The following is a 17,565-nucleotide window of genomic DNA, read 5'->3' on the forward strand; positions in this document are numbered from 1 at the left end:
AGTTTAAAAAAAACGATTCTAAATTAGAATAAGTATTTTACTTACATAGTAGATACTCTTCCTTCTGCTACATTAAAAATATTTATACTTCGAAACAGCAGGAGGAGTATGAAAACATGTCTATAAAATATCTAAAATTGTCAGTTTATCTTTTGTCTTTTCTTTTCTCTTTGGTTTTTTTTTTTTTTTTTTTTTTTTGAGACACAGTCTCTGTCACCCAGGCTGGTGTGCAGTGGCGTGATCTCAGCTCACTGCAACCTTCTCCTCCAAGGTTCAAGCTGTTTTCCTGCCTCAGTCTCCCGAGTAGCTGGGACTACAGGCATGTGCCACCATGCCCTGATAATTTTTTATTTTGTATTTTTAGCAGAGACAGGCTTTCACCATGTTGGTAAGGCTGGTCTTGAACTCCAGACCTCACAAAGTGCTGGGATTACAGGTGTGAGCCACCGTGCTCAGCCCAGTTTATCTTTCTAGCCATGTATAATATTTACATCTCATATTGGTCTATTTCTATTGTCTGTTTTACTATCTTGGCTTTTTCGGTCATTGAATCCTGTCAGCTAGCATATTGGGTAATTTTATTTAATTAATTTATTTATTTTACAAAATTTCCATTTTTATTTTAGATTCAGGGAGTGCATGTGCAGGTTTGTTGCAAGGGTACACTGCATGATGCTGAGGTTTGGGCTTCTATTGATCCCATCGCCCAGATAGTGAACATACTGTATTGGGTAATTTTAGATGAGGTTGCTTTCCAGCTAAGAGCTCAAGCCAGGTCACTAAGAACCTTGCAAATCACTTACAATAATTTGGACCTAATTGTCACAGCAATGAAAAGACATTGAAGCGCTTTAAGTGGGGAAATATTTTCATATTTACACTTCGGAACAGTGACTAGCTTCAGTGTGAGGGAATAAATTAGAAAGTAACAAGATGGGAGACATAGAGACTGATGGGTGTGGTTTGCAGGAATTCAGTAAGAAAGGATGATAATGAAGGGCAGGATTTATGCTAATGGAGAGAGATATTTATGAGACAGAATCCATAGGATGACTCCTATGTTCCTGTTTTTGAAAACTGAGTGGAGAGAAAATGGTGCTATTTGATAAACTAGATAAAATTGAGGTGGTTCAAATTCAGGAGAAAGAAAAAGAGTCCATTATGGACTTGTGGAATTTGACATGTTTGTGAGATGTGCTAGTGGAGGTGGTTTAGACAGTCACTGGATAGATCTAAAGATGTGGGAGTCGCCAGCACATAGCTGAGTGCAGTGTGATGCATGGGCGTAGATGAAAGTGCACAGGGAGAATATGTACGGTGGGGACAAGCATCTTGGGCAGAAGCCATTGGAATACAAACAGCCAAGAGGCCAGTAGACTTCTCTTCAGAAGCCTGGAATGGAGACTGAGATAGATTAACCACAGAAGCCTGAAATCTAGGAAAGAATGATGTCACAAAGCCCAGGGTAGAGATTGTTGTGAAGGGAACATGGTCACCAGTATTAAAATGCCACGAAGAAAGCACTGAAAAAAAGTAGTTGTTGACCCTGCTGAGGAGCATTTCAATGGAGTAGCTGTGGGAGAAAGCTCATTACAGAAAGTTGAGGAGAGGATGGGGGTGAGGGGATAGACAGTGAACATAGGTAGTTCAGGAAAAAAAAAAAGTGGCTCTTATGAAAAGGAGAAAGATTGATAGAAAGTATGTGACATTAGAAAAGGTTTATGTTTTTAAGATAAAGAAGATTTGACTGTGATGAAATGCCAATAAGAAAAATAGGCTGAGGGCAGTGCCTCGTGTCTGTAATCCCAGCATTTTGGGAAGCAGAGGCGGGTGGATGATCTGAGGTCAGAATTTTGAGACTAGCCTGACCAACATGGCAAAACCCCGTCTCTACTAAAAATACAAAAATTAGCCAGGCGTGGTGGCAGGCGCCTGTAATCCCAGCTACTCTGGAGGGTGAGACAGGAAAACTGCTCGAGCCCATCAGCCAGAGGTTTCAATGAGCCATGATCATGCCATGGCACTCCAGCCCGGGAGACAGAGAGAGATTCCGTCTCAAAAAAGAAAAAAAAGAAAAATAACCGGAGTGGGAGAGGCTGATAATACAAGAGAGAATAGATCTAATAAATAGAGATTTATCCAAGAAAACTGGAGGAAATGAGATCCAGAGCTTGCGGGCAACATCCACACTGGGCTCCTCAAGGTAAAGGAGATTTAAAAAAATATTATTCTAACAGAAAGGAAAAAAAAGATAATGTATTGGGGGTACAGACCAGAGGCTAGTTTTAGGCAAGACAGTGAGAGGGTGGCTTCTATTTTCCGTGTGAATTAGAGAGGCTTGCACATCTGCTACAGGGAGCTCAAGAAACAATGGACTTTTAAGAAATATGGTAGAACTGCCATAAAGCATGCAAGATACGGCTGACATCAAATACCATAAAGTTCTAAAGTTGTCCCATTCTGTAGGGTGATATTTGCTTTTCTTAGCAGTTCCCAGAAAACTGGAGCAAGTGTGGAGGAAGGGGGCAGTTAGATTCATCATGAAAAAAGATTTTGTTTTTTGGATCCCTTTGCAAACAACAGAACAAGAACATGGAAAATGCTGGCAAGCATGATGGACAACAAAAAAAGAAGTGAAGATGAAAGGGAATGAGCAGGTAGGAGGAATGAAGAAAATCTGAGATAAAGATTCCAGTTCACTGCCCTGGACCCGTAGTTGAGAACAACAAATTTTCTAGTTTGGGTGATTGGTACTATAATTATTTTTAAATTATACGTAAGTGACCAGTTTGCTTGGGACGGTCTTTGTTTATGCCTTTTTTGTTATCATGATTAGTAAGCCATCTCCTTTGACTCTTAAAAGTGTTCTGGTTTGACTAATACATTTTATTGTCTTTATATATAAAGAGAGATGACACGAACTAGGCTTGTTCAAAGGAAAATAATGAGTTCGATTCTGGAAATGTTAAGTTCATGAAACTATGGGAAATTCAGATTGAAAGGTCAAGTAAACTGAACATACATACAGACATAACTAAATTTATCCATAAAGCAAATTCAGACAGTACTGAATAAATTATAATTTAGTGATTGACTCAAGAATGATATACTAATTTTCAGACAGACTCAGAAAATATTTGCATTACATACTTGGAGTTACTTTCTCTGTATGAAGTTATATGGCAATTTAGGTAAAGTGAAAATATTAATCATGTGAGGATGAGGAATCATGTTAACATTGGCCAAATGGTCAAGCTGGAGTTTTACATTGGGTAATACCTCAAAGTGTCACAAGGTGGCAGCACAACCACAATATAACATGTAATTAACAAGAGTCAAGATCCTTTCAGGTATTCTGCAGTTAGAATTTATACCTGTTGTACATTATATATATATTTTTCTGAATGTATGGTCCTTAATTTAAAAACGATTATTTTGTTTTATCGTTATTGCTGACTTGAAAATGGAGCATATAAAAAGTTTAATTTTCTAATATGTACATTATTTTAAAATATTTTAGCTAGAATAAAAAACATGATCATGAATATACATTGATGGCATTCTCAGGATAATTATTAGCACATAGTGTATATAATGTCATAGTTATAAATGCAAATGTAAGTTTGCATCTTGATTAGTATATTTTAGTTCAACAATTTTATTTAGATCATCATTTTAGTATATTTATCTTGCTAGTAAAATAAAACCTGTGACTTTTTTCATTGACCTGTAGAAGGAGAGTGTTCAGATATTTCATGAAAAAATTTTTATTTGGCATATTCTAGTTACAGTAGCTTCAAATAGGGGATAGGGTTGCCAGGTTTAGTTAAAAAAAATACAGAATATCCAGTTAAAATTGAACTTTAGAAAAACAAGAATTGTTTTTGGTATAAATATGTCCCATGAAATATTGGGGGCAACTAAAGTTATTCAATTATTGAATTTTTTTTTGTATTTTATCTAGTAATCCTATAAGGGGGGGAGGAGAACCTGGAACAAAAAAAAAAGGAAGTTTCTGACGAGTCCAGAGAAATCCAGGATTATGGACTACAAATCTGACCTAAGATTTAGAAGTCTTCAGAATCAAGGAACTAGAAAACGAATTATAAATAGACTTGAATTAGTCTGCATTCTGTGGCAAACTCATTTATATGGTAGGCTAAACAACATGGGCTATGGTTAATCAAGTACTCTGGTGAATTACCATCTACACCACACATTGATTACTGATTTTTAAACAACAAAATGCAACAACATATATTTAAAGTTAGTTCGGTATTGGACAAAGTGTAATAAACAACTATAATCTGGACATTTTGGGGTCTTACTCAGGGTTATCATTATGAAAATCTGTCATTAGAGCATCAAGGCACGGAAATACCATTTTAATTTCCTTTAATTCAACAAACATGTCTGGCACCTTCTATATGCAGAGGACTGACTAGGACTGTGAGATGTAAGGATTAATAAACATTGCTGTTACCCAACTCAGTGGATATTTACAGTTAATAAAACAAAAAGTTAAATTCATGCATAAATCATGTCAAAACTCATTCTTACTAATTCTTCCCTGGGTTTCAGTTCTTGGTTAACTGCTTCTCCCTTAGTATATCCGTGGGATGATCGATCCCTTCTCTCTTCCAGATGATTTTCAACTACATTTTAATGCCAGAGTCTTCCAAATCTCCATTTCCAGCCACGACTTCTCCCATGTACTTAAGAAATGTGCATTCAACTCCTATAAGTTTTTGGCTGTCCTGTTGGCACTTCTTCCTAAATTAGACTAATCATTTTCTCCCAGAAACTTCTATTCTTCCTATATTCCTAATCTTAGTCAATTGCATCCCTTCTCATGTAATCATCCGTCCATTTCTTAAGTACATGGGAGAAGTCATGGCTGGAAATGGAGATTTGGAAGACTCTGGCATTAAAATGTAGTTGAAAATCATCTGGAAGAGAGAAGGGATCGATCATCCCACGGATATACTAAGGGAGAAGCAGTTAACCAAGAACTGAAACCCAGGGAAGAATTAGTAAGAATGAGTTTTGACATGATTTATGCATGAATTTAACTTTTTGTTTTATTAACTGTAAATATCCACTGAGTTGAGTAACAGCAATGTTTATTAATCCTTACATCTCACAGTCCTAGTCAGTCCTCTGCATATAGAATGTGCCAGTCATGTTTGTTGAATTAAAGGAAATTAAAATGGTATTTCCGTGCCTCACACTATCTCAGATTTCTCGTCTACATCCAGTCAATGCACCCCATTCAGTCATGCCTACACTGTTTCAATGACCTCTAAATGGGTTTTCCACCTCCAGTCTTGCTTTCCTTAGAGATTTACTGAAATTAACAATTAATTTTATTTGCATGATTAATTTTATACTGTAGTGATTATCATTTACATCTTAAAAGAGTTTATAAATTTAAAAATATTGATGGGTAAGAAGAGACATAAGGAAACAAAAACAGCTGGGGAATGGCTTGGGTTTGGAGGTATTCAGACATCTGAAATATAGGCACTTGGGATAGAAAATCAGGACACCCCTGAAGCCCCATGTTCAGCACTGTGCTGGACACCAACAGCGGCAACAGGATGTCAGGCATTCGTATCTCCAAGCCAGGTGAATAATGCAGGCTAATGACCCCTCTCCTCTAGGCTACTGGAAAGACAGGAAAGGAAATCACCTCTCTAAATCAGAGTCATCAGTCCTAGAAATTTAATAAGCTGTGAGCACATCTTTATATTGTAAGACCAGAACAATAGCGTACAAAAGCACCAAACGATGGTAGCATAATCTAATGGGCTATAATAAAAAAAATTACATGAATTAATGAAATACTTAATAAAATATGGCTATGATTATGCTGTATGCTAATTAAACATAAACTGAGAAGATATTTAAACAAATGACTCTGATTCATGTCACTTTCATAAAGCCAAAGCAGATTTTCACTATTTTCTTTTTTTCATAGTTTTCCAGAAGCTATGATCAGCATCAACGCTGAAATGTCTCTGAAACCAATTTTACTGTATTTAGATACCTGAGCAAATATTTTTAAAAGATATTGGCTTTGACTAGTATTTTCAACATGATGGCTGATTCCTGTGCTTCTCCTATGCATATTCCTTTTTCATCCCCACAACTTTGAGGAATTCTTGGACCAAGTATGTGGATTCTCACTGCTCCCTCCCACTAAACCTGGATATTTGGGGTGGCATAAGGGCTCGAAACTGTAGAACTTAAGAAGCTATGTACGCCCTACCTGTCCAGGAGCCACAGTTGAAGCACTGTCATGAAGGGCAGAGGGGATCTAGAGCAGAGGTTAAGGCAAAGTGAACAGGAATGTTAAAACAGGATGGATGTTGGATGCCCCTTGGGGCAAAGGGAAGAGAGATCTGTCTGGCTAAAGCACTAGGGGAGGTGGAAGAACAGGTTGATCAGGCTCAGCTGAAAGGAGCCAGTAGTTAACATGGTCCTTCACATTTCTAGAAGGAAACAGGCCTTGAGGGAATGCATCTGTTCTCACACAGGGAGTGAGGATAACTGAGAGACTGAAGACCTTGGGGGATTGAATCAGGCTTAATTACACCCTTTGGTGTAAGGATGGGAAGGCTCCCAGATGTTTTAAATTCTTTTTACAGAAGACAAAACATTTACTTTAAAGAAATAAAGGACTTAAATTGTAAATGCATGAGTGAAACTCATTCACACTTAAGTGTAGTGCATGAGTGAACCTCATTCACAATTAAGTGTAGTCAAGAAATCAATAAACCAGAGAACTATCAGATCCTCTGGGATGCAGGGGTAGAGAGCAGGAGTCTCGGTTTATGAGACAGAGGGATTAGAAGGCTTGGGTAAATGCAAAGAAAGGGAGCCAGGAAATTAGGAAGGCAAATTTCACCTACTTGGCAAATTTTACTAGTGATTCATGATGTGTATCCATCTGTCTCCTCCACTGGTTTGTGAACTCCTTGAGCCAATTACTATGCAACGCCTAGCGTGGTGCCTGCCTGGTGCAAATGGTAAGCACTAAATCATTCTTGCTTAATCTGAATTTTAGTTTCAAACTGGTGGACAATTATGTGCAAATGCATTTTTGTGTTCCCTGTCCATCCAAGCAGACATATTATTGGAACCCTAGGCCTCCTGGGGTTTTGGAGTGTCAGAGCTGCCTTTCCAGGCCCATCTGTGTCCACGCAGCCAAGAAACAAAGCTCTTATCCACTCAGCTCAGCGTTTGCACACAAGGGAAAATAATTTTTAAAAATGCATGCTCAAAATTTTCTTAATACCAAAACTATGAGGCCAGAACTTTTTGGTTATTTTTGTTACTCAAAGTACACTTCAGGACCTTGTAACATTTTGGGTTTCTGACATCAGTTTTGACTTTCTGATTATTTTAGAATGGATTTTCATAGTGTAAAGTGAGGGGGATCACATGGGACTAGAACAGTGCCTGGTAAATAGCCAGTGCTCAATACATTTTTGTTGAATAAACAAATGAACAAATGAATGATCAAATGAGGTGATCCTCCAAATTCAAAATAACAGAGTAAAAATGAAAAAAAAAATTCACAGAGTATGAATGAAGACAAAACCAAGGATTATCCATAAGACTTTGTGAAAGGCTTAGGGAAATCTAGACTTACCATAAACATTATGTGAATATTATTTAATGGGATATTATAGTAATTGGAATTTAGTAACCAATAGAGTAAATTGTGTTCTTTTTGGATGTTAGATTGGGCAGAAGGGAAAATTTCTGCTGTTTTGAACAGATTGAGAACCAGCCCTTTAGTAAGTTTTCCAAGTTATTTTTACTCTGAATTTTTCTTTTTGTTTTGTAAATAGTCTCCTGGTCTTGTAGCAATACCCTGACCTCAGGTGTCACCCCTGTTAAGCCGTAAAACAATCAATGGAGTCTCAAAATAGTCAGCAACATTTGATACTTAAATTCTGGCTATCTCTGAGACACATAGCTAAAAACTCTTAATACCAGCTATCCCCTTCCATGTCTCTATCAGTGGGAGAAGTTAGTATGTGGAGCAAAGGCAATATAACTGTAAGCATCAGACCACTTCAGAGAGCTTGGCTGGTTTTCTCTTGTAGAGTTTGTTCTTGTCTAGTATCCTTAAGTCAACCGAAATCATTAAAACTTCTTGTAACATGGAAGAAAACTTTAAAAGAAGGCTGGGCATGGTGGCTCATGCCTGTAATCCCAGTACTTTGGGAGACCGAGGTGGGTGGATCACCTGAGGTCAGGAGTTCGAGACCAACCTGGCCAATATGGCGAAACCCTGTCTCTACTAAAAATACAAAAATTAGCCGGGCATGGTGACACATGCTTGTAGTCCCAGCTACTCAAGAGGCTGAGGCAGGGGAATTGCTTGAACCTGGGGAGTGGTGGTTGCAGTGAGCCAAGATCATGCCATTGTACTGCAGCCTGGGTTACAGAGCAAGACTCCATCTCAAGGAAAACAAAAACAAAAAACTAGAAAAGTTCATGGTTAAACTACTTTAAGGACCTCTGACTTTTAGGGAGTCTCTCACTAGCTCTCTCACTAGAATAAGTATGCAATTCATTCTAAATCACAAGGATGATCCAATGAAATTATTAACAGAATGTGTTTTTTTCCTGGTAGATAATGATCTATTGGAAATAAAGATTAAGATAATCTGCTTTATTTTATATAATTGATGGTGCTAATTCCAAACAGTACCTCCAATCAACACAGGTTATAATTTTGTGATATTAATGAAAAACAACTTAATGAGTGGGTCTCCTTTCACTGTGTAGGTTTCCCTGCCATACAAAAACCAAACTCGTCTAAAGAGGAAACTTCCATTCCACAACAGCAGGCCTAACTCTATTTTTGGATTATACCTACAAAGCTCCCCAGGTAACAAATTCATCATTTTTTTCTACTGAGGCATTTTACCGTCCTATATATGTTTCACAACTTGTATTGATTAATGCTGATTGTCCTGACCACTGTTGCAATTGTCACATAACTTGCAAAGAGCCAGTTGGAGTAATAATTCATATATCTTTTAAAGAAAAGGTTTTTAAAGCTCTCAGTGCAATATTCAAATGGACTAATCCTCTATGGTATCTTAATGCTTCCTTCAAGTGGTGGTTTTCCATGTAATTGTTTTTGTCTAGAATTTTTTTTCTATTAGATCAACTTCATGGAAGCCAGGTTCCTGCTTCAAAACTCCAAGTGAACAACAAGTATAGATGAAGTTGTTTTACATGCTAATTATTAGTGTTTGAGAGCAATATTTTATAAAATAGACCTCATTACTCAAAAATAACTTGTACTACTATCCTTTCCAATTTTTTTTTTTTTTTTTTGAGACGGAGTCTCGCTCTGTCGCCCAGGCTGGAGTTCAGTGGCGCGATCTCGGCTCACTGCAAGCTCCGCCTCCCGGGTTCACGCCATTCTCCTGCCTCAGCCTCTCCAAGTAGCTGGGACTACAGGCGCACGCCACCACGCCCGGCTACTTTTTTTGTGTTTTTAGTAGAGATGGGGTTTCACCGTGGTCTCGATCTCCTGACCTCGTGATCCACCCGCCTCGGCCTCCCAAAGTGCTGGGATTACAAGCGTGAGCCACCGCGCCCGGCCTTACTATCCTTTCCAATTTAATAAAAAAATCAAAGAATATGAAACAAAATGTGCAGCTGTATGCTAGCCTTTTAAGCTAGTAGTTATTTACCCAACTAAATTCAGTAACATTAAACCTTACAGAAATTTATTTCCATTTAAGGAACAGTGATTTAAGATGGTCAAACTCTTTCCACCATTCCTTGAACAATTCCATGACCTGTCTGTCTAAAACAAATCCTATATTAGAAGTGAGTTGCAGTTATTAAGCTATATCCTTGTGGAGGCAGCAAGTTAATGGTAAAGTATCCAATAAAGAGTAAAGTGATCTTAAATATAACCACTAGGGATTTCATAAACTGTTTAGATGTACCTTAATTTTTAACTTATATAAACATCACTTGCTTTATTTTCTACCCTGAGCACCTATCCCAATGTCTGGCGTGTAGTTAATGTTCAACAAACGTCAACCAAGGGAGTCAGAGTATTTTAAGAAGCCAGTGAGAAAGCCTTCTTTGACTTATCCACTAGGTGGCACACAGGGACCATGCTTCACACAGTTCACCACCACAGACCCTCCCATTCATAGTGTAAATAAAGAGATGCATTATTAATTTATACCACCTCGTCCTCTCTACTCCTAATAATTGTTTAACCAGCTGTTTCCTCTAATCCTCCTTAAACACTATTTATTAAAATCCTAAGTATATTCAGGTTTCCATCCTTTCCTACTTCTTCCAACAGCATTTTGTTACCTTTAAATGACAGGCTAAGTACACTTAAATGACATAGACTAAGTACTATGGCTACTAATCATGGCTGCAGGATGTCAGAGAATTAATTTGAAGCACTATCAAAGTTATATTCAAATTTGCCTGGTATTTCATCAGAATTTTAACTGGTGAGATATCATTATCTTAAAAATGCAATCTGAAAAATAAAATGTGCATGGGGCAAAAAAGTGAAAAAGAAAACTAGTATTTTCTAAGGAAGGAAGTCATTTTCTGAATATAACTTTTGTTCATCTTTACAAAGATTAAATGCATTGCTACCTTAAGATTCAAAAGACTTCTTCAACTGCTCAGAAAATACCAATATTCCACACCCAAGATGCTAAAAGGCAGGATTGTCTAGTAGACCGTTTACTCATAAAGTATCTTTCTGCATACTCTGCATGTATTTATCCTGGATGTGTTACTTGCTCCCAAAGGAAGGAAAAGGAAGTGAAACCACTAGGGATATAATGAATTGATTCTTCTCTGTGAAAGTCTCTTCAGTACTTCTAAATTACAGTGTCAGTCATTCCTCTGAGAGACAGGGCCTTGCTGAAAATAAATGGCTCATTTTATAAATAAGAACATAATGTTTCCCCACCTTCTTGTTTCTCATAGAAAGCCCAGGCCCATCAGGCATTCCTGTCGAGAATACTGGCCTCTGGGTACATTCCTCCTGTAGACCAGTGGTCTGTTGAGGCTGTTGGTTATCTCTTGTTCATTTAATTAGCCTTGAGCAAAATTACTTCTTATCTAGTTCCGTTTTTAAGCTGTTTCCAATTTAGTGGAAGAGGTCATCAACAAAAATATAAATTCATTTCTTAGCTGAAACAATTACATTTTTTAAAATGGGTGGTATAAAAGTGACTAAAGACTAAAGCTAATATCTGAAGAGTCCTTTGGTATACATTATATTTTACTGAATGGAAGGGAAACTTTCATTTTTGTAAGTAAACGGAATTTGTTAACTGATACAAGAATTATGAATCATATCACATTAAAAATTCTCCAAAGATAACTACTATGATATACTTTTGATAGAACAATATTCTCATTCCATTAAAATACTGAAATGACTGAAATGTGTATAGAATCTCTGCAAATTTAGTACACAGAAATAATCACATAGAAATAGTTACCAGAAACTACAATTGTAATGAATAAATATTACATTCATTTAGAAATTAATCCACAGCCTTAATTTCTTAAGAACTATTAGCTTCCAAGAAGCCAGCCAGTATGTTTGATTTTATGACATCACACTGGAACATGTACAGGAACACTTTCCACCCTAAAAATTCCCAAAGTACTGGCCACTGTGTGTATTTTTCCAGTGATAAATGAAAATAAAGCAACTTATTCTCAAATTAATAAGCCATCTTATTTTGAACACAACAGTCACATTCAATGGAAGAAAACTACTTAATCGAAGCCCAAACAAGTTTAGGTTTGTTTTTGGTGGTGAACAGTCTCAACATATAAATAATTTCTTTAAGCAACTTTTAAAAGTAATCTTAACTATGATTATAAATTCTCTTCAGTGCATTCAAATTATCCATCAACATCACCGTATATATGAAATGCATCATCATTCTATGATCTTAATTTCATAATTAGCTGGAGAAGGAAGCCTGGGCCAAAAATGGCAACATTTCTAAGATTATTAATCTATCAGGTATTACCTATGCCTAAAGTAACTTTCTTTTTCACATAACCCTATATATTCTCTAAAACAAAATTCATAAGCCTGGCTGGACATTCCCATTTCTCACATTTCCCTTCAGCCTATACTATCCTTTTTTCATCTCAGGTGCTATAAAAATGGTTGTTGAAATACAGATAGAAAAGTCACCACTTGGAAACCATGACCCTACCAGATTTACAGTAGCACTAGCAGAAGCTAGGATACTAGAGTTAGTTCTTTCTCCAATTCTAGACTGAGCCTGTTTATTGTAGTGAAATATTTTATCCGACAATGTGAAACTTTTTTAAAAGTTGAGGTGTCATATTAAATTCAAATGAAAACTAAAACTAAATTCAAAAGAAAAGAATAAAATTTGTTTAATGTATATATACATTACATGTGTACTGCCCTCTGAAATCTTAAAGGCACAAAGGTATAACCAAAAGAGGGGGAAACAATTTGCAAGTTTTACCTTGTCCTGAAATCCAGGAGTTCGGATGCTCTCAAGTTCTGCTTAAGTTGGAAGCTGGAGACCAAGTGAAGCTAGCGCTCTTTCTCCTCACCTTAAGTTTGTCTCTGGGCGAGTGTGAGAGAGAGGTGTGTGTGTGTGTGTGTGTGTGTGTGTGAGTGTGTGTGCAGAATGTCTCTTTGTGGCGCTGGATGGCAGAGGTCCTGATCCTGGGAAGAAGGAGGCACTTTCTCACCAAGAGCAGAAGAAAAGCAAAGCGTCACCAGGAAAGTTCTCCTCCCAAATCCCCTAATTACAGTCTAACGTGCACTTCATGCAAACTTCAGGGAGGAAGGGAGGGGCAGCTCTGTGCCCAGACCTTGTAAAGCAGCAGCCTCTTAGATGACTTTCCCCTCTGCTCAGATCCCGAGTATCCCGCCCTGGGGTTCAGGAAAGCCGGCCGCTACAGCCACACAAGCCGCCACCACACCACACCTCCCGAACCCGAACCCTCACCACTCCTGGGTCTGTCCAGAGGGGATGAGACAAGGGGTCTGTGGAATGATCTGCGGGGCAGCGGTGTGAGCAGACACCTCAGGACAGTCAGTTTGCGCTTTGTTTTATTAGCCTCTGCTTAAAAGAAAAATCCAAGGGTCGGAGAGGTCCTCTCTTTCCCGCCTTCCCCTCCCCAAAGGAGATCAAGGATAACAGACAATAATGATAACGGCACATAAAGCTTTCTAAACTGGAGATGGCTTCCACCCAAATCACCAGAAGCGTATTTTCTGGTTTACTGGACTCAGTATTGGTGTGTTGAGTTTAAATTTCTCTTAACAAACAACTGCTATTGTATCCTTGGATGACAGAGCTCAAAGAACCTGGATTTATTTATAGAATGAGGAATGCGAGGGGGAGACGGGATGGGTGGGGTTGGGTTGTGGATCCATACCCAGGATTAGAACCAGATGGGCACAGGGCGCGCACACACACACACGCGCGCACACACACACACACACCCCTGAAATAACCACTGGGGAAGATGCTGGGACACGCGGGAAAACGCCTCCTGAACAAATAGACATTTATTTATAACTCCTGGGATAGTATATAGGTCCATTGATTCCCGCCTTGAGTAACCAAGGGTTTTGGAGAGGAAATGGCTTCATATTTCAATAACAGAGCCACCTTTGATGGAGTCTAGGAAGGGGGAAAAAAAGAAACACACCGCAGGAAGCAAACGGCTGTTGGAGCAGCCAGGAGGAGGGAGCGGGGCTGGCCCTGGGACTGAGGACAAGCAAACAAGCCCGAGGGGCCCGCGGTCAGGGTGGAGGCGAGACGCAGGCCGTCCCGGAGTCGCAGCGAGCCGGGCCCGGTGGCGCGGGGCACTGGGGGCGTGCGGGGATTCGCTGCCGTGCTCCCGGCTCCAACCGCCGGTCCGGGCGGCGCGGCGCGGGCGGGACTGCGGGCTTCTCAGGGCCGCCGCCGCCGTCGCTCGGGCTGTGGCGCCGGTGGGGGAGAGGGTTCCGTGGGCCGTAGGGACTGCGGGAGTCGTTAGTCGATGAGCTAGTGGGGCAGGAGGCTGGGCGGGTCCAGGGCGTCCTGGAGGTGCAGGCGGGACGGGAGGACCCGCGAGGCAGCCAAGCTGCTGGGGAAGCCGCCGGGACAGGGGCTCTGGCTGGCAGTGCAGGTGGCCCGTGGGCAGATGAGCCGGCGCGCAGGGCGCGGCCGCCGGGATGCCCAATCCGAGTCGCGCTGGTGGCGGCGAGCGGCGCTATTGTCTTAAAGATAAAGCCTAAGCCACGGGGACTGCCTCCTCCTGGACTCTGGAGAGAGGCGGGAGAGATTGCAGGGGAAAAAAGGCTTCTTCCCGCGTCTTCTGAGAGATTTCACCAGTTCTTGCCTCTGGGCTCCCCCTTGTCATTCTGTCTTTGGTAAATCAACACGTGCCTCTTGGAAAGGTTTCATTTCAAAGACAAACCGAACACTCACACACCCTCCCTAAATGAAGATAGTTATATTCAAAATAAATTCTTCATCAGGAGTTCAAAGCCTTTCTTAGAATTCCAAAACCTGGGTGAGGGCACTTCTCTTATTTTCCTGTTTTCCCTCCCGCACAGGGAACAGGCTAATGGTTTTGCAGTTTTATGTCCCTAATCTAGTGGCTATTGAGGCAGCTGTTATATAGGCCTCTACATTAACTGCCAATAAAGATAAGATACATCTCGGCTTTTCAATATGCAAAGGGTTTTTATGCTATTCATATTTCTTGTAAACCTTCAGGGTGGTGTGTATTTTAAAGAACATAAACGAATTAGACTTATAAACAAATATCCCATTTTTATATTAAAGCACCATAAAGGTGGTGAGGCTGGTGGTGTGTGGCTTTGATATCATATAAACACAGTTTAAATACCGATCTTGTTCCCTCAGCTTAACAACCTAATTTCTGGCGATTGTCTGGAGCGTAAATCAAATCAGCTGGCTCATGGCTGGCACTTGTTCCCCTATTTTGTGGTCTGCTCTATACACTTATTCCGGCACAGCATTAAGAGAATTTAATGTATTCTCTTCTGAAATTGTTTATTAACCACCCAAGACAATCTATTTTGCAACTTAGTCACACCATGGTGAGCTACACTAGATTTGTTTTCAATTTCAGGTATAGCCCCAACCGTTGAGATAGACTTCCAGAAATAATGACAGCTACTTACCTCTGAGTCATCCTGTCCCTCCTGGTCCTCCCCAATTTCCAACCTTCCCTTCCCCATTGCTTCCTTACTAGTCTTTGTTAAAGATCCCCAGTCTTTTTAATCACAAGTATTTAACCTATCAATAATGTGTGTTTGAAGTGTTATTCAGGCTTAATTTAATTGACGTTATATACATTTTTCCATTCGTTTTGGGGTTCACATGGTTTTCTAGTTATTTAAAATTTACATTGGAGTTACCTTTAAGAGTCTTTAGAAAAGATTTTTATGTTCAGTTAATTAATGTTCGGCCAAATTGTGCTTTATGGAGGCATACATTACTTTGATTAGCCCTTATAATTTTTCATCAGAGCACAGGCATTATAATAAGCAATGGTCAAAAATCAAATCAAGTAAATACAGGAATAAATACAACTCTATTTTCATGACTAAATATTTTACAAAGACATAAATTGTAAAAATAATTTTTGAAGAACAAAATATCTTCTCAAAGAAAACCATATCAAAAAAGTATTCTGTATTTGAAGATTTCCTGTATTTGTTAACATTAGTAAATCATGTAGAAATTCAAATCTTTCCTTTGTTAAATCAAGTTTAGCCTAAAGCTGTCTTCTTACATATTTTAAGTTTGGCGTAAAGGTTTCTCTGTACATTGTGAACTATAACCTAAATGGAATTGTAAACAGACCGTAGCCTGCTCTTGTGCCAACACTGAGTTTTGGCCAATCACATGTGGCCAACTGTTCAAACTCTGTTCAAATAAGGCAAAGGTGGAGCTATAACCAGTCCGGGGGTTTCTGTACCTCACTTTCCTTTTTCTGCCCATAAACCTTCTACCACGTGGCTGTGCTGGAGCCTCTGGGCCTACTCTGCCCCTGCAGACTGCTGGAATTGTTCTTTGCTTAATCAAGTTCTTTTAAATTTAGTTTTGCTAAAGTTTTTTTTTTTTTTTCCTAACACATTGCATATTGAGGTTTGTTTTGTTGTGTTTGCTTTTTTAATTTGAAGAAGGCCAATAAGCCATGTTTTTTTTAAGTTTCAAGAAAAACCAAAGTTCTTTTGATTTTTCAGTAATATGTTTTGAACTATTTCTCATTCTTATAAAATACTCTTATGTTAAACAATATTATTTCAAAATATGCTGATATATGTATATTATATATAATTATATTTCAAAATATTCTATATATAATATATACAGCATATTTTGAAATGATGTTGTTTAACATAATACAAGAGCATTTTATAAGAATGAAAAACAGGTTAAAAAATGGTGTTATAAAATGTAACTTTGCATTCTTTTGCTAATTGTAAGACAATTTGAGTAATTAGGTTGAACCAGATAAAATGGAATATTCAACCTTTTTTGACCTACCAAAAAGCAATTTCAGCTGGTTTCACCTTATACAAATTTGAATATGTGCATAAGTGTAGCAGGAACATTTTCAACATTTAAAAAAATATTGATCTGCAATATCATGAATATTTAATATGTAATAAATTCCCAAGCAGAGTAGTATCCCTGCTGGCACATTACACTTGGAACAAAATATACATTTATATTCAAAAGGAGATTATCTAAATTCATCTCCTCTTCAAACTCCAAAAGAGGCTGCTGTTATCCACTAAATTCCAGAGAATTGCTTCCCTCTGAGCACTTGTTTCCTGGAATTTTTGCCTCAGGCTAATATTGTACCTGGCTGAACATCTGCTAGGATAAAGGTTCAGCTTTGTGCACTTTGGAGGTACTCATTTGACCTTTCCTGTCTGAGGGCTCCGAACTTCATTAAAGCACCTCCTGGGATTGTGGGCATAGCCATGAGAAAGACATCATTTGTAATTAAGTCCTTCCCACTGGCTATATTCCTGTTGAACTCGATGATTAAAATACAGATTCAATATTCTAAATGGTCACAAAGCAATTGATAAAAGGTTATTTTGCTTTTGATGCAGTGAGGGGGAGGGATGACTTTCCAGGAGCCCACTTTTTGTACTCACTCTCAGAAAGTGTCCAGCAGACAGACTCTTCAAAAGGGCACACTAAATAATTAGGCAATAAATTGTTCCAATGTTAAGAGCAGAGCTGTTCCAGAAGCTACTGAGGCCAAATGAGTATCATACCAAGTGATAAATATCCTTGGCTCCTAAGAAGTAAGCACCTGCTTGTCCCTATGTTTGTCTATTGAATTGGTTCTGGGTTCACAACATTATCCATTATCTTTCTTGTAATTTATTGTTCTCTCAGTGTGTTTCTTTTGTCCAGAACATCCAAACTCTTCCTTCATCTCTTCAATAAATTGATGAGTATTTCATTATTGTCCTGATTTTACTAATTTTTC

General features: G+C 38.7%; 1 protein-coding gene across 1 annotated transcript in view; it reads right to left on the reverse strand.

The window, feature by feature from the left end:
• HAPLN1 (hyaluronan and proteoglycan link protein 1) overlaps positions 1–12,842 on the reverse strand; it is an 82,825-nt gene extending 69,983 nt beyond the window's left edge. Inside the window, exon 1 of the mRNA XM_003261564.3 lies at positions 12,543–12,842. The gene's annotated coding sequence lies outside the window, so the exon portion shown is untranslated. The remainder of the gene's footprint in view (positions 1–12,542) is intronic.
• Positions 12,843–17,565: the final 4,723 nt, after the last annotated feature.

This window comes from Nomascus leucogenys, chromosome 2, assembly GCF_006542625.1.
Source record: "Nomascus leucogenys isolate Asia chromosome 2, Asia_NLE_v1, whole genome shotgun sequence".
Taxonomy (NCBI): Eukaryota; Metazoa; Chordata; class Mammalia; order Primates; family Hylobatidae; genus Nomascus; species Nomascus leucogenys.